Here is a 24,166-nt window from a genome sequence, read left to right as displayed (position 1 = left end):
CAAATAATAGTCAAAAATGTGATTTCCCTTTATAAACTATAGTAAAGTTAACCCCCTCCTCAGGGACAAACGTGAGACCTAAGGGACATGAAATTCACAATTTTAGTAAGGCACCTTAAAACCCTTCAATCTATGAAGATTATTTGATTCTATCCCTATTTGTGTCTTGAGAAGAAGATTTTTGAAAGCGCAGTCAATTTGACCCTTTTTAGCGCGGCCCGCCCATCAGCCCCTGGGGGTCAGTCAGGGCCAACATGTGCATACCATCAAATTGTCAACCTTGCTAATAATGTTAACCAAGTTAGTATGAATTCCAATACAAATACAACAAATAATAGTCAAAATTGTGATTCCTCTATATAAACTATAGTAAAGTTAACCTCATCTCCAGGGGCAAACTAGAGACCCCAGGGTCATGAAATTCACAATTTTTGTAAAGAACCCTAAGACTCTTCCAACTATGGAGTGTGTTTGATTCAACCATATCTGAGCGTAAAGAAGAAGATTTTTGAAGTTTTAGTCAATTTGACCCTTTTTGGCCCTGCCCCTCAGGCCCCTAGGGGTAGGGACCATGCATATAATTCACAATTTTGGTTGTCTTTTAGCGATAGAAGCTTCCTGCCAAATTCATCGAATTTGTTTCACCGGTTTTGGAGAAGAAGTTGAAATAAAGGAGCATTTTTATCATACTTTTTAAGATCTGATCATAGCAAGGACCTTTTTAAATCAAATTATTTAACTGGAGAGTTCATGGCCTTTTTTAGAAATAGATGTATTTTTACCCCAATCTCAAGTCTTCTTACCATTTTGCGAGCTTTTTTATAGTGTCTAATAAGAGCATTTTTGACGCTTGAAATACCTCCTTATATGCCATATTTTTGTGATGTCATTCAAACAGCTTAACAAATTACATGTCAACAGCAAGTCCCACAGTTTGTAATGATACATACTAAAAGTTCATAAAATTATTTCTGTTAATTTGCACCATAGTAGAAATTCATAAGCCTGCAAAATATCACTGTTTTGACTGGATTTGCTGTTTAGATGCCCCTTAAGCAACCAGCTAATGTCTCCACTCCCTGGGGAACATACAGTCCGGAGCTGCCATTTAGGCGCCAGCTTACACACGACATTTCTTGCATTGCCATATCACGTACTCGTTTACAGCCCAGTCTACTGGAACACAACAGAGTAAAGTATCTTGTTCATGGATACAACACAGCGCGGTGTAGGGACTCGAACTAGTGACCCTTTGGTCACGTACAAAGTAGCAATGCGTCCTACTACAACACTGTCGTGCCTCAAAGGAAGTAAAGGTAAAATGAAGGTAACCAGTCAATAACTGACTAATGGCGAATATTTTAGAATGTCATGACCTCTTGGGCTACCAATTAAGTATGTAACATGCAAAACAAACAACATTAATTTAATATAAAATACCTTTTATTGACAAATTGCACCAATAAAGGAAACGTGTAGACTCATTACAACTGAACAATTTGCTACCTACACAATACAGCGGCTTAATTTACAACCTTGTTATTATGTGAAGTGGCTTTCTATATCATTTAAAAAAAGTCTTTCTTCTTTACCAGACTTTATTTCCAAGATATATGATGGTCAAGGTTTTATAATCGTACAGGAAAAAATCCCAGAGAGTGGTAATAAAAATTTATGTCAAAAACTATCTAGTCATGAAAAACAATTTAAGAAACCAACCACTTTGGTCTTTAAAAAGGTTGTCTACAGCACTGTGGTCTATATATTGGAATACATTATTGAGGGTGCACAATGAAATTCTGAAAAATGAATTTTAAGACACTTAATTTCTATCATAATCAACTATTTTCCAAAAGATCCTCTTTTTTCTTATCAGAAAAAATAATTCTTGAAATAAACTACTTATAACATAAATCCTATCTGTGATAAGCAATGAGCTGAATTCTGAAATAAGCAAAACGCCTTACAGAACAAGCCGACACATTAGGTCCAAAATTATAAAACATGACACATACACTGTACAAGGTAAAGGCGTATCAGTTCATTGGTAAGAAATGTGCATTTATTATTAGCAGGCAACATAAATTTATATAAGATTTTTGTGAAAATTCACAAGCATAAATACCTGCATAGGTGGAGGCTTTATCCATATTTAATTTTTATAATATACATACTTAATGGTATATGTTAGCCAAATAAGGTAATCAAGTTATTTTGTATTGTGGACCAAGGAATGTGTTAGTGGTAGGAAACATACAATATATATTAGTCTACTCTCTCCTCTCCTTCCCAAGATCGAAGTTAATTAATAATATTTTACCCATCCCCTTCAAGAGATTCAGTATCTATGTTAATTCTGGGGGAAAAAAACAACAGATTGAAGTTTCTTTGCTCCACATTGAAGGCAAGACTAGAAATAATAATAGATACAACATATTCAACAGAAAAGTTATCTTTGGAAAAATGGTCATTTGGAGATACAATCATGTCAGTAGTTATACAAATACAGGATGACAAAGTTTGTGGATAACTATTTTCCACCGTTATTTACCTTTAATATACCATCGACTTACAGTAAGCCCCTGCTCCGCCAATAAGACGTCCCTGCTAAGCAATAAGCCCCTGCTTGGCAATGAGTTCTTGTTTTGCAATAGCTCAAAGGTCCTATAAAGTCTTTTTGAATCAAACTTTTACCCTATATTTAGCTATTCCATATAATAGTATCCTCTAGTGTTATCAAGTACTACAAAGAAAGTTTTATCAATCACTACAAAGACAACTTGACCCTTCAAGGTCACTAGTGTTATCAACTACTACAAGGAAAGCTTGACCCTTAAAGATTCCTCTAGTTTTATCAATCACTAGAAAGACAACTTGACCCTTCAAGGTCACTAGTGTTATCAACTACTACAAGGAAAGCTTGAACCTTAAAGATTCCTCTAGTTTTATCAATTGACAGCTTGACCCTTCAAGGTCACTCTAATGATATCAACCACTAGAAAGACAACTTGACCCTTCAAGGTCAATCTAGTGTTATAAACAAAAACTTGACAACACTTTGATGTCAACCATAATACCACACCTATATGACATGCATTTATATATATTATGATTGAAATATCAGACTTCTCCACAGGATCATATATCAACTTGCCATTGCTACAAACTTGATTTTAGAAAATCTTTACCCAGATATATATCTATCAATAAAACAGAAAACAAAATTTATCAAATGAAATAAGTATGTACACAAGACTGTACATGAATACTTCAAGAATAAACTCACAAAAAGTTATAGATTACCAGGAAAATTAAATATACTTATTTTTTTCTTCCCCGACTGAACATAGTTAGATAGCTACACTTCACAATGTCCTCTCCTCTGAGTCATTACATTACAACAGATACATGCATACAACAGATGGATACAACTCTAGGTTAAATGATTTAGCCCAATTACCATACATCTAAGCAATGATGATGCAATCAGCAGTCTTTCAGTTAAATTTTCATTAAAGAATTCATGAATATGTATGTGGAAATGTTTACTTGTTTTTCCGTTGACATTTTGGGGCTGATGATAAGTATAATTCCTAACTGAAATGAATTCATATTTAAGCCAAATTCCCAATATTTCTTGAATTTTTTTTTCTCAATTTGCCATTCAAAAATTTTCCTTAAATGAGGCAACTGAACCGGCATCCCAAACCAGTGTAAAAGCTGTGAAATTGGTATTTCTTATGCTTGTTGGATTCTTTTTGCCATGCGCTGTATAAATGAAATTGTGGAGCATTACCCAATAACAAAAATATTCTATGGACATTGCATAAATATATAAAGATACATGGCCATAATTACCCAAAAATTCCAATGATGGTAATAAAGCAACTGGTTCAAGGTTAATGTGAAAATATCCAAGATGGGTCGAAACAGTTGAGAAATGTTAACGTTGTTAACAACAATATTTAATGTCCTGTAACACAGGGACTTGGTCCAAATTTCCAACACAATGATCCATATACCTACATATAATACATCTGCCAAGTCCCTGTGTCAGTAAACACTACACTACTAATTTATTTGACGAACACTGTTTAATGTGTACCTCAACCTAAATGATGTATTTACAATTAAGAATAGATCTTTTCTCAAACATTCTGTGATTTAAATTGGACACCATGTCAATCACACCCATTATCAAACAAACATTACTTTTTTAAAAGTTTAATAGCTGAAAAATTATGATATACTATAATTTGAACATCCTGGATTTTTGTTTTCCCCAATTTTCATTACAAAACATCTCTTATGTGATCATAAATTATATAACATCTGCATTATATTTGTTAATATTACATTATGAAACATTCAGCAAAAATTTGACTTGTGTGTTTACATATCCCTTAAATGTCAAGGGACAACTAGAACTAAAACTACAGAGAAAGAACGTTTTAATATACATTTCTGTATACGTGTGATTGAACTTCAACCTTGTACACTGTACGTCAACAAAGTAAAAATACTATATCTAGCATAAGGAAATAAAACCCTTTGACAAAATCCAACAAAACATTTTACACAAGAGTATGCATGCAATAATAAAGTAGATTTACATAATTAGTAGAAAATGCATTTCAATTAGAACACATGTGAAGTTTCTAACATTATAGAAAGCCTGATCATTAGACACTTAAATTTGTATGTCTACATTCATTTTACTTAAGGACAGGAATTCAGGAATAATATTGCTCTACATGAAAATCTACACATCCAGCTGATCGCTTTAAAGATCCTTATCACTTTAAGGACATTGACCACTTTAAATATCCTGGCTGCTTTAAAAATCCTGGTCTTTTTAAAGATCCTGTTTTCTTTAAAGATCCTGGTCTCTTTAAAAATCCTGGTCTTTTTAAAGATCCTGGCCTCTTTAAAGATCCTGGTCTCTTTAACAATCCTGGTCTCTTTAAAAATCCTGGTCTCTTTAAAGATCCTCGTTTCTTTAAAGATCCTGGCTGCTTTAAAGATCCTATCGTATTGTCAAATGTTATCCAGAAACCACAATACAACAAACGTCTTAGGAAAAAATGCAATACCATCAAATAATTTTTTTAAAAAAGAAAGAAAATGGAAATCTTGAGTTGATAATTTTGATGCAAAATGCATGTTTTGGTCCTGATCAGTTAAAACTGTTTCCCTTTTTAATGATATAAGTGTGATCAGATACTTTCATTTCAGTTTAAAAAAAACATTCTTGTTGCTGGTAGATGTATTTTCTTCATATTATTTCTTTCTGTTTTCACAAAGATTTATCAATAATTAATCACACACACTATTTGTCAAATGAATTTCGTCTTGTTATTTTCTGCTACCATTGAATAGTTCAGTTCCAAACATCATATTTTGATGACATATAAAAGTATGTTTGAACTCAAAGAAATCTTTCACATCCCACAATGGAATCAGGTACTTGCATTCAGTCATCTGAAAACAAAAGTAAAATAAAATGCATAATATCGGGAATACAGCTGCAATGATATCCAAATACAAACTGATAGAGATACACACAAAACGAAAATTACTACCACACACTATAGTATCAATTTTTTGAAATCAAATTGCAAATTTTACATTAATACTTAAAATTAGATCATTTAATTAAAGTAATTTTCCACAATCAATTGAATTTTTTATTCTTTTCTTTAGGTGCAATGCTGACAGTTATCAGCCATCTATCTCATGGATAACGGCACTTTGGGTATCCTGATACATAATAAACCAACCAATGCCTTCCAGTGCCTACACTATAGAAGTTGTCATCTGAAACATCAGAGAGACAACATACCATATGCATATGTGCAGGTCTTACTTGTAAACTATGCAACAATGACACGGAAAGATAGATTCATAAAGAGAGACTATCCTGAACCATTCCTTGACAACACCATCGCTATGGCTAGTCAAGTGTACTGTGATAGCCTTTTGGACAACCGGACCAAAACTGGGAACCAGACAGTCATAGCATTTGTACTACCGTACAATCCTCAGAATCCGCCGATAGAAAAAACAATTAAGAAATATGAACACGTACTAAGTGATAACCCAGAGACTACGAAAGTTCTGGAGGCGAGAATACTGGTATCATACACAAAACCAAAATCTATTAGGAACTCAAAAGGTCCTGAAGAAGACCCTGCCATAGGATAGAAACTAGCAGACAACAAATAAAGTTCCTACTAAATGGTAATGCTTTAGTATGCTGCGTTACTAGTATTATCTCCAGCCTGTAATTAGTTTATCTGCTCTAACTGCCCGGCATATAAATATATATACCTCTGGGGTATCCATACTCAATGCCAAGTTCCACACTAAGATAACCCACTGATCTTGTCTGGTATTGGCTACTCCCCCCTCTGAAGTTACTCACACTACTAGTTACATAGCTAGTGTTTTCCTGTAAGTAAATAATTAAAATTGTCTAGGTCCCTACAGATTTATTATGGCAAATTAAACCAATGCCTTGAGTACCAGTACTCCAAATTAAACCAATGCCTTGAGTACCAGTACTCCAAATTAAACCAATGCCTTGAGTACCAGTACTCCAAATTAAACCAATGCCTTGAGTACCAGTACCCTTAGTATATTTCTGACTAACAAGCTATGACAAAAAGTGACTTATAATTTTTTTCTTTAAAATAATTTTTCAGTCCTATAATTAACCTCAGTGCAAACAAGAGTTGTCTCCCCTCTACTGCCTTCTGTAGACCTAAACAAAAGTGTCAAATCCATGTATTTGGCCTGATAATCAGTGGCCTGACTGCCATTCAGGAGTATATTAAGCACATGTTTTGAATTTATAATGCCATAGGCATAATTTACCTAATATTTGGCCAGTTTCTTCATGTGTACACTTGTTGTAAGATTGTACATTAAACAAGAGTACCATTATCAGTACAAAGCTTGCCTCACTTTGTATATCACTATACGTCACACTAGAATTACGGAGTGAATTCAGCAACTGGAATCTATATTGGAATACATGTACTCCAATATGTTAACAAAATATATTGCAATATTTAAAGGTAAAACAGACGTAGCTCAAATTAGTTTTTGCATTGTAGAAAGCAATGAAATTATCATTATTATGAAACATATTCAACTCCAGGAAGCAAGTCATTAACCCCACATCACAGCAATCCTTAAACCAAATATTATAACACTAGTACAATTATAAAGGAGTCTACTGACGCTTTTCATTACTTTCACCTAAAACTTCACATTTTCCTCCTCTGGGAAGGTACTACTCTTGATACATATAATACATTGGACTACTGGAAGGAGTTGGAAGTTTGTGCCAAGTCTCTGTGATAAATATTATGCATGAAGTGCGTTATATATTTGCTTAATAACCAATCAAATATGATGACGTTACTTTTCATGTATTTATCTGTGATTGGATAAGTCAGAACTTCATATGATTTTAGACTTCAGTTTGTTTTATATTCCAGGGCCCTGAAGCTATAGGGGAATATGTTTATAAAGTTTTCTACTAGCTGTCTATTACTCGGTAGTTTACTGTTCAAATAGTTTATGTCCATAAAACTAGTAAAATGAAACATTCTATGATATCATATCTAGTTATCACAAGATCAATTGTTATCCCGAATCACTCACCTTATATCCGATAAATACAACTACGCATCCTTCAGACAATCTGGAAGAGGATGCTTGGGATGCTTCATCTCAAAATGTTGTCTGTATGTCTTAGGGTCGGGCATCTGTGACTGCAAAACACAATTACTCGATATATATATATACAGATTGACGATTTATATTTTTTTTTTATGTTCATAAACAAGTTCCTTATTGGGGGGAAATTTTATCAATATATATATATAGCTAGTGCCGTAAAAACATTTAATACTTTATCATATTTCCAATTGCCTATTAGATGCTATGAGTTTATAGATTGCAATATACATGGATGTGAAAGGTACACATATTACAAATATTTTGTCGTAATTGTGCTGTGTTGAATAAAAGAATTCTATGACTTGTGCCCAGACTGGGCCTCGAACTCACAATCCATGGCATCTAATCACCCAGCCATAGCTTTTGATCATTGGTTTGAAGAGACACATCTGTGTTTTGGATATATGCTTGGACTTTTCAGATTTCTGACCAATGCTGATATGACAGTTAAATTGCCAAAAGTCAAGAAAGCCTCTCGAGTCTTGACATTTGAATCAGAGAAAGTTGTTTATTATAAACTTGTTAATTACAAAATGTTTAAAATACACAGAATATCATGAATGAGAAGGAAAGCAGACCCACCATACAGACAGTACACTTGTATACGAGCGCTGCAGCAGCAGCCTTCTTGGAATCTTGAGCTTGTCCCTTCTTTAGTTTGGCCTGCTTTTCAGCATTCTTCTGTTGAGACTGTATTTTCTGTTGTCCACGGGCCATTTTGCTTTTTGTGTCTTAAACACTGCAAACTAGTGCTCCTGTAATAAAAGTCTATATATCATATTCATGAACATACACAATATTTCAACAGAATATGGTTTTAGGTTTTTTTTTTCAAAACCATGGATTATAACTACTGGTATATATAACAGCTAGAGAAAAATATTCATGTTTTTGGTAATATGTATCAAGATGTTTCGGTACTTCTACATTTGTTACAGTACACTGTATCATAAAAAGTTTGTTTACATTGATTAACTCAAGTTTTAACCATCGATTATTGTTCTATTACATGTAATTTGTTGACAGTCAAATGCAACTTGGATACATGTAAAAAACAGTAATGTATCTTTAGTGGAAATTGTCCATTAATCTGAATTGTCAATTTGTCAAGCTCTCTTTTCAAAGCTTGATTATAACTGAAAAATCTCAAAATCTTTGTCTTCATCCATGCAAAATCTTTTTTGAGTGGTAAAAAACCCCAGAAAAGTCAAATGGAGCTAATGGAGTGAATCTATCGAAATGCAAGTTGTTTAGTACTTTAAAATTAAGAACTGTAGTACTTTAGAATTCTGTTTAAACCTGAAAATCCTCTCAAATATAAAGCAAACTATAAAACAATTGAGGATTCCGACTGGAATGATACATGAGTTCAAATGAAAATTTGTGAGTAAAGAAAAGTATGAAAATAGGTGTATAGATATAGTAGTGCTGGATAACTGGATACCTGATTTAGAGTTTGGTTAGCAACTCCTGACAGACCTAATCAATGTTGTCTTGTAAGCATTACAACTGTCAGACTGTGACAGCAAAAGCCCCTCTTCCTCTGATGAAATCTCAGTATATAAACTAAGAGTTCAACACTAAAGGCTGGTTATCTGGTTACAGTTCTGTTAAACCAAGACATTTATCCAGTTACAGTTCAGTTAGTCTGAGACAGTTATCTGGTTACAGATTATTTAGTCAGAGTCAGTTATCAGGTTACAGATTATTCAGTCAGAGTCAGTTATCAGGTTACAGATTGGTTTGTGTGAGTCATTTATCTTGTTTCAGATTGGTTAGTCCCAGTTGGTTATAATTATCTGGTTACAGATCGGATAGTTAGAGTCGACGTCAGTTATCTAGTTAGTGTTCAGTTAGTCAGAGTCAGTTATATATAGCTGGTTACAGATTGGTTAGTCAGATCAGTTATCTGGTTATATTACAGATTGGTTAGTCCGAGTAAGTTATCTGGTTACAGATTGGTTAGTCTGAGTCAGTTATCTGGTTACAGATTGGTTAGTCTGAGTCAGTTATCTGGTTACAGATTGGTTAGTCAGAGTCAGTTATCGGGTTACAGATTGGTTAGTACGAGTCAGTTATCTGGTTACAGATTGGTTAGTCCGAGTCAGTTATCTGGTTACAGATTGGTTAGTCCAAGTCAGTTATTGGGTTACAGATTGGTTAGTCCGAGTCAGTTATCTGGTTACAGATCGGTTAGTCCTGAGTCAGTTATCGGGTTACAGATCGGTTAGTCCGAGTCAGTTATCTGGTTACAGATCTGATCGGTTAGTACGAGTCAGTTATCGGGTTACAGATCGGTTAGTCCGAGTCAGTTATCTGGTTACAGATTGGTTAGTCTGACTCAGTTATCTGGTTACAGATCGGTTAGTCCGAGTCAGTTATCGGGTTACAGATCGGTTAGTCCGAGTCAGTTATCTGGTTACAGATCGGTTAGTCTGACTCAGTTATCTGGTTACAGATCGGTTAGTCCGAGTTAGTTATCTGGTTACAGATTGGTTAGTCCGAGTCAGTTATCTGGTTACAGATCAGTTAGTCTGACTCAGTTATCGGGTTACAGATCGGTTAGTCCGAGTCAGTTATCTGGTTACAGATTGGTTAGTCTGACTCAGTTATCTGGTTACAGATCGGTTAGTCCGAGTCAGTTATCGGGTTACAGATCAGTTAGTCTGACTAAGTTATCCAGTAACAGGTGATGATCAGTTAGTCCAAGTCAGTTATCTAGTTACAGTTTGGTTAGTCTAACTCAGTTATCTGGTTACAGATTGGTTAGTCCGAGTCAGTTATCTGGTTACAGATCGGTTAGTCTGAGTCAGATCGGTTAGTCTGAGTCAGTTATCTGGTTACAGATCGGTTAGTCTGACTAAGTTATCCAGTAACAGGTGATGATCAGTTAGTCCAAGTCAGTTATCTAGTTCAGTTTGGTTAGTCCGAGTCAGTTATCCAGTTCAGGTTTTGTTTATCGGAGTTGGTTGTGTGGTTGTCATTTTTTTGCTAACCATTATAACACTTAACATAGGAAAACAAACATAATACAGCTGATTATATGTCCCTTATACTGGCAATTTGTTTTCATACCTGTGACAGTTTATATTAGCTAACAAGTGATGGTCGGAAAGTATGGAAAGGCCACCAATAAAGTTCATATTGACAATGGCAATAGCTTGCTTATGCAGTTAAGGACGTACAATTCATTTGAAAATAAACAATGAACGGATGGGTGTTAATTTAAAAATAATCATCAAGATATTCTCTTCAAGTTTGTAGTATTTGCTAAGAAAACAACAAGCGGAGTGTGGCATGTTTAACAATTAATGGTTCACAGACACAGACTGATATAGCCAGAGTTTCCTCTGGCCCTTACACTGCGTCTGGTGTAGGGCCAGAATGCACTACTATATGAAAACGTGGAATTCTCCAACAGTACACTGTGTCGCAAAGATTTCGGTACAAACGCAATAAAATTGGGCGTGACTTAACACCTACCATATGGATAGATGGGATATCTATTTACCCCAAAACACCCATTTTGTCCATATACCCTCGTTTTAAGCTAGGTCAAAATTTCACACTGTTGGATGCCATTTTGTAAGTGACAGTACTACTAATAAATGTTGTATTTTTTTCTTTTCTCTCCATCGCGCACTGATTAGGGCGATTAGACCAACCGCGACCTACATACCATATTTGACCAAATAAGGGCACAGGGCGCGAGTAATTGACAGTGGGGGCGCCCTTATTAAGATTAGTTATTCTGAAGTTTTATGAAACAGACTATACCTTATAGCAGAATACCCAAGGCTGTGGAAATGGTAAAATATTCAGTCATAAAAATATTCCAGGTGAAGATATCTATTCATTATCATATATTAAGCTTAAACATCACTTGAATATTCCTGTAAACTTGTAAACCATGCCAGCTGATCTTTAGACCAAAGAACGTGTGTTCCATCATTTATGTTCAAATGGAACTCTTTTGTTATATTTATAGACACAGGTGATTTCCCAGATCATATCAGACATTGTTTTCTTTGACCTAATAATTGATTTACTAGCTTTCTGTTCTGAACAAAAGTTATTTATCAACAAGAATGAAGTCTTTTACTTTATCTTCAAATAAAGATGGTAAGTTAATATTTGTATGTGTGTTTAGTTTTGGGTGCTCTTTGCACCGAAGTCATCTGTAAGAATAGACAAAATGTGGCGAAAACTTGTGTTCCAGTTACTTAATATGCTGAAGAAAATTGAACACATAAAGTAGCAAAACATTTCACATGAATTATCACTTTTGAACACCATTTTGACACTTAGTCAAAGATTTATTTCCTTGAAAAAAGGTAGGGGCGCCCTTATTAGGTCAAATACGGTATACCAATTACGGTGTCTAACATGCCCGATTTTGTCGGAGAATTCCACGTTTTCATAGTAGTGTGCTCTGGCCCTACATCAGACATGGTGTCAGGGCTACTCCAACAATGTTAGAGGTTTTACACAGCGAGATACTTTTGACAGGCGCCGTGTAACCTCTAGCTGCCCATAGCTGATTTTCCGGATGCTGACGATGAAATTTTCAAAGTTCATATTTTGAAAAAATATAGCGTGTCAACTTACATTTAAATGACTAAAAGGGTCCAATATATATTCCTTTCCATAATTCCATGATTAAATGAGAAGAATTTTGTAGCAAACACACAAATTATGAAGTTTTCTTCTTCCGAAGCAAAGAAGAGCTCAAGCAGACAATACTGCCGGTAATGAAAGTAGAAATACCATGTGATTTGCTGGTTAATACAAAAATGGATTACAAGCCATGTCCTACATTTTAAAACCGACTAGAAAAGTGCTACAACGAAATGGACATGGATTTTGTGTCTGTGACATACATATGGGATATATATTGCATGAATGATGCGTAGACATCGTTGTAATGACCTGTCAACCACTTAAGTGTTTTTTTCAAGCATATTTCGTTGCGCCTGCATTTCAGGCGCAAGCTGCATCAAAGAATTAGTGCTTCGGAAATAAGAAGTCGCAGTCAGCAAAATCATATCCGATAGAAAAAGAGTAGACCAGCGGCCTCTTATATATATTATAGGAGTGTCAGGGCCAGAGGAAACTCAGGCTAAGATAGCCCGAGTTTTCTCTGGCCCTGTCACTATGTCTGGTGTAGGGCCAGAGCGCACTACTATATGAAAACGTGGAATTCTCCGACACCGTTTGGTGTCGCTAAGAATCTGGTGCAAATACAATAAAATCGGGAGTGACATAACACCTACCTTACATATATGGATAAATGAGATATTTATTTACTTCAGAACACCCATTTAGTCCCACATAGGTGTTTTATTCCATCCGTATAGACCCTCGCTTTACGCTAGTGAAAATTTCATACTTGACTCGACGCCATATTGCTAACTATGTAGGTCGTGGGCGGCCTAATTACCCTGATCAGTGCGCGATGGAGCGAAAAGAAAAAAAAATACAACATTTATTTTTATATATTTTACCGCTTATAGTTTATAAATAATAAATTTTTGAATTGAATATAACAGGTTTTGGGAAATAATAAGCTTAGTTTTCTTAATTTTAACTATGTAAGAAGAAAAACACAATAATTGATATGTGGTCTTTTTGGTCCATTGCGTTCCGATTCGGGTGGTTAGTCGTACTATCACTTACAAAATGGCGGGTCAACAGTATGAAATTTTGACTAGCGTAAAGCGAGGGTCTCTACGGACGGAATAAAACACCTATGTGGGACTAAATGGGTGTTCTGGGGTAAATAAATATCTCATTTATCCATATATGTAAGGTAGGTGTTATGTCACTCCCGATTTTATTGTATTTGCACCAGATTCTTAGCGACACCAAACGGTGTCGGAGAATTCCACGTTTTCATATAGTAGTGCGCTCTGGCCCTACACCAGACATGGTGACAGGGCCAGAGGAAACTCGGGCTAAGGCTAAGACTGATAATACCCGACAGCAGGCACAGACACAGATTGATTATACAAAAAGTGTGTGACTATGGCCACAGACATGGTCTGACTATACATTGAACACACTTCTGGGGACCGGCAAAGTAAAAACAACCCACAAGTCCGTGACAGTGGCACAGAGATAACAATTAATCTTTATCATTAAATCATTTGTCTTTTAACACTTGACAAATTAAATCATAAACTGGCATTATCTCCCCTGGTCCTCTGTCACAATATTCGCAGATTTCACAACATAACTAATGGACAATAATACATGTTCTTGCTGTCACAGATATAAATACAATGAAAACAAATAAACACTTAATACTTAAAATAGTGGCCAGGTCAACCCAACCTAACGAATTCTCAACGTTGTGTTACATTGATGTTATGGAGCAGGTGAATACAATTATGAGCGATTGAATCAAATCTGCCCTACTCAATATAAGAAGTTAAAATATGGATCAAAATAAAGAGAAATTGAAACTGAGCTGTGAATATAGCTGAATAGTACATAGAAAATGTTTAAACCAACAACAATATATCAGAATATATGGATCCATGTGTTTACCCTCTTTCCACGATAAACCTCTCAAATCTCAGAACGGAAGTAAGTGATACTAGCGCCACCTGTTCCGGAAGTTTGCACACGATACGAATGTTGTTCGGCGTTAAAACTGGTTAAACTCGGGCTAGAGAAAATAATGCGGGAAAAACGATTATTTTATAGATCTAATTTGTTAGGCATATTATTTCTACGAGAGGGAGGGGGTTATGATGACAGGGGGTGGGGTTATGATGAACACCAGGGATCTGTCATGTCAAAATACATGTCGACTGTCACAAATTCTCAGGTCCGTGTGTACAGAGATAAGTCTCTGGTGTGTACATGTATGTGTGTATGGTGTGTGCTATGTAAAAGTTGTTTTACCACGATACATTCAATCTAAATTTGTTTTTTGTTCTTTGAGGCCAAAAATAAGTGTGTTAAAATTACATTAACTAGTTGGGTGACACCTGAAGGATGTCACAGAAAGAATGAAGCGTAGTGAGGGGCGATAACTCTGTTTCAGCAGTTTTCATCAAAAATCGCTCAATATCTAAATTTCAACCAATGAGAAGACTGTGTTAAAGGTTGGGCCGCAGGGCCGAGTGGTTAAGGTGTCCCAACATTTTATCACTAGCTGTCCATCTCAGGGATGCGAGTTCGAAACCGACGTGGGGCAGTTACCTTGTACTGACCGTAGGTCAGTGGTTATCCTCCGGGTACTTCAGCTTTCCTCCACCACCAAAACCAACACGTCCTTACAAATATTGTAAATGACCCTGGCTTTTAATAGGACGTTAAACAAAAATAAGTAAAACTGTCTTGTTGCCAAGGAAATGAAACCCATAAAGTTGAATTTGCTGTCCCATAATACCCCTATTTCATTGAAATCAGACAATATCTAAATTTGGACCAATCAGAGGCCAGGAAATGGCGACCATTTTGGTAAAATGTGAAAATAGGGTGACCAGAGGGACCGGTGTCCCATGATGTACCTGCATATCAAATTTCATCAAAATTGGACAATATCTTATTTTGGACCAATCAGAGGCTGGGAAATGGCAGTCATTCTGTTTAAAAAAAAGGTTAAAGTGAGGTTACAAGAGTAACCGGTGTCCCATGATGTACCTATATACTGTACCAAATTTCATTGCAATCAGACAATATCTAAATTTGGACAAATTTCCTCGAAAAAGATAGGATTAACTCTTTCAGATAGGAATATCCAAGATTTTATGGGAATTGGCTCGCCCCAATATTAATCTTGGAGAAAATTGTTAATAAATCACACTTGCGCGAGGAAAATCCCATTTTTGTATGAATTCCCCAGTGGAACACAATGATACAAATGAGAGAAGGAAAATTGTTTGTTTGTTTGACATAGCCATTTCTTTAAATTGATATTTCGAGACTTTCCCCATAGTTTAAAGTCAGTATCAGTGTCTTTGTCAGTGGTCCATGTCGAGCAAATTGGGAGATTATCTATTTTTTTTTTATTTAAAACTTTTGCAACTTCTTCAGTAGTGTTGGGAATCACTAATAAGTTCATGATCAATCATCATCATATCGATAATTGATCGATCATGAATATAACTTTAGGGAAATATCTACAAAAGCATTAATATGAATTGTACATTATAATTACCCAGGTAATTTTATATCAAGAACAGGTGAGCAAGTTATCTCCCTTTTTCTATCACAGATGAAAATTAGGTAATTAGCAAGTTTTAAATTGTTGTATGTGAATTTGAACAATAATTCATGTAAAGGAAGCTTAACCATGCATAATAAAACATGTTTTTATTTTTAAATATCTTTTTTCAACCTTTTATCAGGTAGCAGTGTACACCAGTTTGCCCAGTTTCTGAAAATTAAGTGGCAATTATCTCTTACTCTTATATATATTTGGTTTGTTAGCTTTGTTTATCACCCTTTGAATAGCCAGCTGAGTCAGTTTGAGGCAGGGTCTCCTTGTAGTAGTTAGTGACTACCTCTGAACAACATGCAGGAGACCTGTCTGTCCACATGCCATCCAGGAAATGGTGCAATAATTTATGAAAATGAAGCTTACCAAGCAAAATAAATAATATTTTCTTTTCAAATAAATGATTTAAACTTCTTGTAAGGTAGCAGTGTAGACCAGCTTGTCCGGTTTCTGAAAAATAAGTAGCATCTTTAAGTCTGAGGCTGGGTCTCCTTGTAGTAGTTGGTGACTACCTGACTGAACAACATATAAGAGGCCCATTGCATGCCATCCAGAGCAATAAGGGTAAAATGGTCTTGCCCAAAGACACAACCACGACAGCACATACCGGCCTGATTGTCAGCTTCCCTTTTCTTCTGCAGGATAACTGTTCAAACTTTTCTATACTTCTTCTATATATATAATACTAATAAACTTTGTGTATTTGGTTTAACAGCCAAGTTCATTTAAGGACGTGCCAGGTTTAGAGGTGGAGGAAAGCCGGAGTACCAGGAGAAACACTACCGGCCTACGATCAGTACCAGTTAACTTCCCCACGTAGGTTTCGAACTAGCAACCCAGAGGTGGAGGGCTAGTGATAAAGTGTCATGACATATCTTAACCACTCGGCTATCACGGCCCCTCAATAATAAATAATTAATAAACTATCTTACAGTAAATATTGTGGAAAATTTGTTTCTTAATATCTAAATGGCTTGAAATTGAGAGAATAGTTTTACTAAATGAAATGAAAACCATATTTCATACAAAGTCTCAAAAACATTTTAATGAAGTTTTTTTTAAGTAGAACATAGAGGGTAATTACTTGCGGTCTAAGGCTTGCAATTACAGTAACTGTTTAAAACTTTTTAATTCTTATTTGTCACAGTTGCAATTGTAAAAGATGTGAAAATTAAAGAAAATGGTGTTATCCCAATATCAAAATATTTGATAATGAGAGAATAGTTCTACAATATGAAATTAAAACCAGATTTTATGTAAAGTTTCAAAATTCTGAATTTGTTTCTTCAGTAGAATATAAAAGGAAATTAAGTGCGGTCTTTGGCCAACAATTTAGAACACCCCTCCTAATGTAAATGCATATGGTGGTGTTGGCCTAAAAAACAGAAACATATAAACTATTTACATGTACACTAGTCCCTGTGTTACAGTATTTTACCTGTGTGGAGATGACATTATGAAGAAGACTATTTTGTAGAATGGTTATCATTAAAATCCTGGTCATTGTTTGAATTTGTCAAATAATTTTCTATAATACCTTTATATAATTAAAGTTTAAATTCAAAAGATAAAAAAAAAACTACATATGGTTCCCCAACATTGAATTTAACTTAGTGCTACACAATAAATACATAATAGTTAAAAAAAACATAAGTATAAATTTGTCAGAATTGGTTTCTTGCACATTGTTTTCTTTGGTATATGTAAGCGAAAGGTTGAAATATGTTGGAATGGTATTTAAAGCAAAGATATTTCAAAATTTACTAATTGCTACCTGTGTGCAGATGAAATTTTGGAGAAAAACTATTTTGTAAAATAGTGATAACAAAATATTGGTAATTCTTTAATTTTGACAAGTAGTTTTCTATAATACCTTTTGTAATAAGTTGAAACAGATTAAAAATTCAAAAGATAAAACAAAAATACAACATGGTCCCACACCCTAAATTAGTTAATTAAATTAATGTGATATAACAATTGACATAATTTTAGTAAAATTTTGTCAGAACAGGTTTCTCGCACATGGTTTTCTTTGGCACATGTACATGTAAGCAAAGAGTTGAAATATGTTGATATGGAATTGATAATAAAGCAACTTATAGATATTTGAAAATTGACTAATTCATGAAATTTCAAAGTCAACTATTTTGTAAAATTGTGATAGCTAAAACCTGGTAGCTCTTTGATTTTGTCAAATAATTTTCCATCTTATACTTTTTTTTGTAAAGGTTGAAATTAATTTAATTTTAAAAGATAAAAAAAAATGCATGACACCCAAAGCAACATAATTTTACTTAATGCAACATAATAATTGACAATATTTTAGCTTAAATTTGTCAGAACAGCTTTCTTGCATATTGTTTTCTTTGGTGCATAAAAGCGAAGGGTTTAAATATATTTGAAAACTTATTTCATATATTTATTAATGCAAAAGATGATATAATTTGACACTGTCCTAAGAACCATCTCAATAAAGGACAGGTCAGAGACTTAAATTTCAAAATTTAAAGCATTAGAATATAAATATTTCATTAAAAATTTGAAAAAAACCTATTACTGAAAAAGAATTGTTCAATATACTGCTAGTGTGTACTGAAGTACATGTACACTAGCTAGTTCCTTGAAAGTTCGTGTCATCGTAAGCTAATATGTATGAGATATGATTCTCGAAACGTCGTTGCTCCTCAACATAAACAAATATCAGCTGATCAAGACATCAAAGCATCAACCAGAGACCTATACTAGTATATAGGTCTCTGCATCAACTAACGACACAGTAATTTCATTAAACAAACAATAAAGAAATTAATTAAATATTACATATTTAAACGTCGCCTGTCTCTAAAACGTTAATGAACACGTAACATTTACACTAGGCCTACTGCCAGTACTGGAAGCCTACGACTCAGTACGAGTTTAGATTTGTTATCGAAAAGAATTGAACGCTGGTCTGGGTTGACGATGAATACTGATCCTGGAAAGCAACAAATATGGTCATAGTAGAACAACTATAATCTCCAATGTCACTTTTGATATGAGATGGTATTAAAAAGTCCTGGCCCTGACGCGAAAATGTAATACAACTCACTTATACTGCCTGGAGTTGAACGAGTAAGCGGCGTGAAGTCCCCGGTGTTGTTCCATCCGGAACTCCTCGGAGAATCATTTCAGGCATAATACCCGATGAGTTCAGGATGGCGTTATTCTATATTGTCCTTTATATATGCGGTCAAGCCGACCAAACCAATTGTGTTAATAATTTCTATTACATATAAACTTCATACGTCAATTTCAATGGACCTGTTGATGTTAATGCAGGCTTTCAAACACACCATCAAGATGACTCGCGCAAAACAAATATAAAACCAGTTGATTTGTAATAAATTTAATGCTGATAACTATGTATGCCGACCCGGTCCATCTGTTCAACCGTGCTAAACGGAAAGGAAACACCCGGTCTTGCGTCATCAAAACAGGCAGGAAAATACCCCAGTCGAGTGGAAAAATACTGAGAAGGTCGAAAAAATAGGCCATTTTCAAAACAATCTTGTAACCGTTCTGCTAAAGATATCGAAAAACTAAACAGACTGTTTTCTTCAGGAAACATTTATCTCTTTGTATGTGCATTGTATATATCTCTGGATTTTTTTCAGAATTTTGAGGGCGATTTAAACAGAACCTCTTAGTCAAAGTGACGATTTTGGCATGTTTGACCCAAAATATCTCATAAATACGAATTTCCACAGGGATACCAGATACATCCAGACCTAGATCGAGCCGAGTTTTACAATGGTTCAAAAGCCCATCAAAATTGTATATGCCATTTTTTCCGCTCCCAAATCGCTACAATAGCCGGCAAAAATCGCGAATTAGCTCATACTATCATTACGTTCCGTAAGGAACGATAACGAGTTATCGCCCCTTACTACACTTCATTCTTTATAACATATTGCACAAAAAGTCTATACATGTAGATCAAATCTCGGTAATAAATCCTCACGGACTTAATTAATGTAGACTACTAGTATTAGGCCTAGAATCTATAATGCAATATATTTTATCATAGATTAATTATTTGAACTGATATCTCGTACATCAAATGTAACAGATCAATAGTTTGGATCGATATCACTTACGTAGACTAGAATAAGTTAAATACATTACTTTTAAATATTAAAAATGAAAAGATTTTTATATATTTTACCAGATGTTGCCTTTGACCAGAGACTTGTATATCCGGTATATACGTCTCTACTTTGACCATGTATTCACCATATAAAGCCTAAAGGGCTTATTTCCTATGGGGTTCATATATACTAGCTGTATAAAGGAAATCTTCCGATTGAGGATTTATGAATTAATATTTACTATGGACACACAGATACGTCTCTGTAACTACACATATATAATTATTATTTTTTGCATTATTTTTAAAATACCAGATCTGGTACCAACATTTTTTTTTATTTTTTTTTTTTCGAAAACAGTTCACATAAATATTGTGGAAATCTACCATCATAAATCTATGATTTATGCGAAGTTGACGAACTCGTCGTTGTACATTTAAGCATGCATATTTCCTCCAATTCAGTGACAATATACACTTGTAACCCATCCATGTCTACGTCACACAGCACAAGAAAATACAGGATCGTTTTACGATTGGTCAGAACAGAGACCTATGTTATACTATATGATATAGGTCCACGTCAGAACTTATTTGCTTCCGGCGGTCAGGCTGCATAAATGGAGGACGTTTTACGATTGGTCAGATCTTGTTTGTATGTACATGTAATATGGTATTAACATTAGAGACATTCTATAATTTTATACCAGAACTTCTTTTCAGACTAAACGAAACGTCCTAGTTTCTCGTTCAATTATTAATTATCCCCGTGATCGTTGATTGTTCAATTCTGTCAAAAAGGAAATATTCAATAGTGTATCTATTTAAAAGATATTTCTTGTTGGAACTATTTCTTGTTGGAGCTAAAACCCGGCTATCACTTAAGTATTTGCGTGGAAAGGGAAAAGGCCATATTTTCTTTCTTAGTAGTTGGTACATGAACGTATTCATCTAGAGGGAGTTATAGAAGTATTCCCAGCTCACGGTTCATACGATAGGTAGGATACTAGAACACACACACATCATATGGACTGTGGGTTGGGAATTCGTACCAAGTCAAGGTGTATGTATCTAGTCCTGGGTTCGTTTTTATCATCATGTAATTGACTGTACAGGTAACGCCTAAGCCTAAGATTTCCAATACAGGCGCATGATTGGATTTAACGCGAAATCTTGGGTATGAAATTTCCGTTAGATTCCGTAATTATTTCCTTAGGGCAATTTTCAGTTTTAATTCATTATGGAATATTGATGCACAGGTGCCCTCCTCGTCTGTGAACACACCTATATATAAGTTGGTGTATTAACTGACGATGTGAGGACATGTAGGTGATAAAGCCGTGTACGTGTGTTCTCATTGTTAGTATCAATAGCATCAAATGTTAATCTCGTTACACTACAATTGACTATGTAATAGATAATACCTTAGATTTAATTTGTAACGAATACTTCACTGTTTTTAGCTCATGTTTAAGACGCCATATTCAAAACACATTATTAATCATTGGTATATAGTTGGACTTCAACTGAGTTTTCATTTAGTATAAGATTTTATGATACCAGTCTTAGAATTTTAAAGACTTGGACACGGATTCAGTAACATGCTAGTAACGTATATCTATTGGGTCTTTGTTTATTAGTGGTGCTGAGTACCTATATTATTGTCCAGACTATCGATCTACTATATAACATATTACTTGCCACGTGAACTATATGTAGTTTGGGTATAGATTAATCTTGGTAAGGCGATGTGTCATGCATTCAAAGCAATCTAATTATAAGATGTTCACTATCCACTCCGTAAACCCCTTATGAACATATACTGAGTTTACGGAGTGGATACTAGATAGTGAACATCTGAACATACGGAGTTTACGGAGAGGATAGTGAATATCTGAACATACGGAGTTGACGGAGTGGATAGTGAACATCTGAACATACGGAGTTTACGGAGAGGATAGTGAACATCTGAACATACGGAGTTTACGGAGTGGATAGTGAACATCTGAACCACAGGGACACGTTACAATAGTAATGTATGTATAAAATATATGGGGGGTCGATATAAACATAACAGTTTATATCGACCCCCCATATATTTTATACATACATTACTATTGTAACGTGTCCCTGTGTCTGAACATACGGAGTTTACGGAGAGGATAGTGAACATCTGAACATACGGAGTTTACGGAGTGGATAGTGAACATCTGAACCACAGGGACACGTTACAATAGTAATGTATGTATAAAATATATGGGGGGTCGATATAAACATAACAGCTTATATCGACCCCCCATATATTTTATACATACATTACTATTGTAACGTGTCCCTGTGTCTGAACATACGGAGTTTACGGAGAGGATAGTAAACATCTGAACATACGGAGTTTACGGAGTGGATCGTGAACATCTGAACATACGGAGTTTACGGAGAGGATAGTGAACATCTGAACGTACGGAGTTTACGGAGTGGATCGTGAACATCTGAACATATGGAGTTTACGGAGTGGATCGTGAACATCTGAACATACGGAGTTTACGGAGAGGATAGTGAACATCTGAACGTACGGAGTTTACGGAGAGGATAGTGAACATCTGAACATACTGAGTTTACGGAGAGGATAGTGAACATCTGAACATACGGAGTTTACGGAGTGGATCGTGAACATCTGAACATACGGAGTTTACGGAGAGGATAGTGAACATCTGAACGTACGGAGTTTACGGAGTGGATCGTGAACATCTGAACATATGGAGTTTACGGAGTGGATCGTGAACATCTGAACATACGGAATTTACGGAGAGGATAGTGAACATCTGAACATACGGAGTTTACGGAGTGGATCGTGAACATCTGAACATATGGAGTTTACGGAGAGGATAGTGAACATCTGAACATACGGAGTTTACGGAGTGGATCGTGAACATCTGAACATACGGAGTTTACGGAGAGGATCGTGAACATCTGATTTTAATTAGATTGGGATTCAAAGTAGGTCACTTTGACCTACATTTTGAACCATTACATTCAGTACAAAATGTTGGCCCATTCTTTAACGTTATAATTTCACACTCGCAGGATGATAGTTGAATTATTTACGTTAGAGGATAAACTGCACCGATTAGTTTTGAAATATTCATTTGTCAAAAAGTGACAAGAGGATTGGACGCAAGTTATCACAGTATCGTCGATATTGATAATACCGATAATTATCGATATCTTGGTAATCAAGGATTGGGGAGGGTCCATTTAGGCCATTAGTGCATAAGCATCGCTAATGGCCTATAGAAGTTTGAAAGTCTTACAAAGACAAAGATATAATGGCCAATAAGAATTTCTAAAGCAGTTGTAGGTAAATGGCCCGTACCTAGTCTCGGCCTTCCAATTCCCTGGGTAAGATACAAATATATAAGTGTATGTTTTGGATTAAAAGGGAATTCGTTTCTTTCTCGACCAATAAAAAACTGTCATAGTCAATGAATACTCGATATGTCTATTGATGATCTACAAATCTTTGAAATGCAACACTTTTGCAATATGATGTCTTTTCAGAAATTTTGTTAAATTTAGAGCATATTTTCACAGAATAACATGTTTTTGTCATAATTCATACAATGTAGTAAAACTAATGTACATCTTTATAAACAAGTTTTTATAATGTATTTATGGAATACATGTATATTGGAAAGTTGATCCCTCTCTAGACCGTCCCTGAGACTTCATCAAAGTAAGCTATTTTCATAAAAGAAAACAATGTTACTATTCTTTACGGAATTGCAAAGTTAAAGTCAAGAGTGAGCGCATTATTTTTTATGGATTACAGTGCATCTCACTGGAAGTAAAATGTAGATACCATATTTTAAGCCATTTTTTTAACCTGAATATCGGTATATATAAAACTCAAACGATGATACTCAATCCGTATATGAAATGTGTTAATATACCTCCTTTGTCTGGCGTGTAATCTGAATTCATTGTATACAGATGGTATATACATGTACCTTAAACATTATACAACGAGAAAATCATTAATTATATTGACGCATTCATAGTAT

General features: G+C 35.0%; 1 long non-coding RNA gene across 1 annotated transcript; it reads right to left on the bottom strand.

Annotated features, from left to right (window-relative positions):
* Positions 1 to 1,425: 1,425 nt before the first annotated feature.
* On the bottom strand, positions 1,426 to 14,338 carry LOC117317071. Its single transcript, XR_004530088.1, has 4 exons — positions 14,299 to 14,338; positions 8,332 to 8,504; positions 7,672 to 7,781; positions 1,426 to 5,481 (listed from the first exon to the last, which is right to left on the bottom strand). It is a non-coding gene; the product is annotated as an uncharacterized LOC117317071 (long non-coding RNA).
* Between the last annotated feature and the right edge of the window lie 9,828 nt (positions 14,339 to 24,166).

The sequence above is a fragment of the Pecten maximus genome, chromosome 18 (assembly GCF_902652985.1).
Source record: "Pecten maximus chromosome 18, xPecMax1.1, whole genome shotgun sequence".
NCBI classification, from domain to species: Eukaryota; Metazoa; Mollusca; class Bivalvia; order Pectinida; family Pectinidae; genus Pecten; species Pecten maximus.
This window is presented reverse-complemented; position numbering and strand designations above follow the sequence as displayed.